Source organism: Pseudoliparis swirei, chromosome 21 (genome assembly GCF_029220125.1).
Source record: "Pseudoliparis swirei isolate HS2019 ecotype Mariana Trench chromosome 21, NWPU_hadal_v1, whole genome shotgun sequence".
In the NCBI taxonomy this organism is placed as follows: Eukaryota; Metazoa; Chordata; class Actinopteri; order Perciformes; family Liparidae; genus Pseudoliparis; species Pseudoliparis swirei.
Window position 1 is genome coordinate 2238024 of NC_079408.1, and position 2500 is coordinate 2240523.

The window sequence follows — 2500 nt, forward strand, 5'->3', positions numbered from 1 at the left end:
GTGGACGTGTGGAGAAGGATGCATCCGGACTGCCGACAGTACACATGGTCCCACGTTAGGGAGGGAAGGATCTCCTCAGCCAGGTTAGACCGTATTTATGTTTTTAAGCACCATTTTAATATTTTAAAAATGTGCAGCATTGTTCGCTGGTTTTACTGATCACTCTTTGGTTTTATGTCATGTTTTATTAGAATTTTTACCTAGGAGCATATTGGCATTTTAATACAGTTTTAACTTCGATAGGAGTTTTAGAGAGGTGTTGTTTTATTTTTGGAGCGTTTTAGGCTGAGGAAGAGTGATTTTAATAATCTTAGGCAGTGGTGGGACCGTGGTAGGTAGAAATTAAGCTCCTTTGTCAGCAGCACACTTTCAACGTCACTAGAGACGTCACCAGATCTATGAAGGACCTGGAGACTGAGATAGTGGACCTAGAAAGTTTGAGCGAGTCCACAGGAGATCGAGGACATATTGAAGTCCTCAAAAGTAAAAAGCGGCTCTCGCCGACCTGTTCGTTAAAGTACAAGGCACTGGTCAGGTCCCGATTCCAGACCATCGCGGAGATGGACACTCCTCTAGCTTCTTCTTCGGCCTGGAGAAGAGGAGTGGGCAGGCGAGTGATCCACTCACTGCTGACGGACGAGGGCAGCCGGTTGTGGAGCCAAGCCAGATCCGGAAGCGGCGGGGTTTACCCTCCTGTATGCCAGTGAGTATAGGGAGGAGGAAGAGTCGACGAGGGGCTCTGTGGGAGCTGCCTCAGGTCTCTGAGGAGACTAATGAGGAGCTCGACAGACCCATAACCCCAAGAGCTGAAAGCTGCCCTGCAGGAATGCAGGAGGGCGCCCGGATCGACGGCCTCCCGCTGAGTTTTACAAGAAATACTGGGATGTCCTCGAAGGGACATCCTAGACGCCTTCAACGAGAGTCTGGCCTCTGGTTCCATGCCGATGTCCTGCGGAGGGCAGTGCTGACGCTACTGCCAAAAAGGAAACCCAGGACATCGGTAACTGGCGCCTGTGTCTCTGCTGTGTGTGGATTATAAGCTTCTGTCCAGGGTCCTCGCCTCCAGGCTGAGGGGAGCTATGGAGCAGGTCCTCCATCGGGACCAGACCTACTGTGTGCCCGGCAGGTCCATGGTGGACAACGTCCACCTCATTCGGGACGTTTGGAGGTCTCCAGCTCGGGTATGGATACTGGTCTGATTTCTCTAGATCAGGAAAGGCTTTTGACCGCGTTGAACACGGCTTCCTCTGGAAAGTTCTGGGAAGTTTGGGTTCAGCGCTGGTTTCATAGCTAAGATCAAGGTGTTGTACAGTAATGTTGAGAGTGTGCTGAAGATAAACGGCAGGCTGTGTGCTCCTTTTAGAGTGAGTAGAGGGGTCCGGCAGGGCTGTGCTCTGTCCGGGATGCTCTACGCACTCTCCTCGAGCCCTCCTCATTAAAATACGCTCTAGCCTGCATGGTTTAGTTTTACCTGGTTTTAATGGAAGAATGATTTTATCGGCGTATGCCGACGCGTTGTTTTTATTAAAAGCCAAAAGATGTAAACCTTTAAATCAAATAGTACATGATTTTAGCATGGCATCATCAGCGGTGAACTGGAAGAAAAGCGAAGCCCTCGCTGTGGGGAGTGGCGTGCCTCCGGTTCTTCCACAAAACTCATATTGATGACGGACGGATCTAAATATATAGGAATATACATCGGGAAGCCGAGCATGGACGAGAAGAACTGGGAGGGCACAGAGAAGATAGAGGAAACTTTCCAAATGGAAGTGGCTGCTCCCCCAGATGTCTTTTAAGGGTAGAGTACTGGTTTTAAACAATCTTATTGCATCCCAACTGTGGCACAGGTTGACCGTGTTAGACCCTCCCTCTGGCTTCTTAGCTAACATACAAAAGAAGATGGTGGATTTCTTTTGGGAGGGTCTACACTGGGTGCCACAGGGGTGCTGTATTTAGCAAGAGAGGAGGGGGAGCAGGGACTCGACCACCAGGCCAGCCGGACGGACACTTTAAGATTACAGTTTGTTCAGAAGTTTTTAACGAGTCCGGGTTTTAGTGTGGCGACGTGGCCAGCTGCATCCTCAGACGTGCTGACAACCTGGGGCTGGATACTGCTCTGTTTTAATAGACTCCAGCATTTTAAAACTAAGTGGGCTGCCTCCTTTTATCAGGGTGTTTTAAGTCGTGGGCCCTTTAAGCACGAAGGTGCCCACAGTCTGACTCTCTGTTCTGGTTGTTGAGAGAACCATTAATTTATAATGCACGACTGGACATTAGCAGCAGCGTCACCCTGGACTAACGGGCGCTGCTGCGAACAAAGACCCTTTCCTGCAGCAGTTGGTGGATGCAGTGGGCCGACGCTGAGCGACCCCGGCCCTGGGCTCCTGCTGGGGATGCATTCCGCCGGGTGGCGAGGAGGCTCCTGGAGCTGTGGAGGCAGAGGCTGACCGGGTGGAGAGGAGCCTCCTCAACGACTACAGCCAGCAGAGAGCAGAGCCGA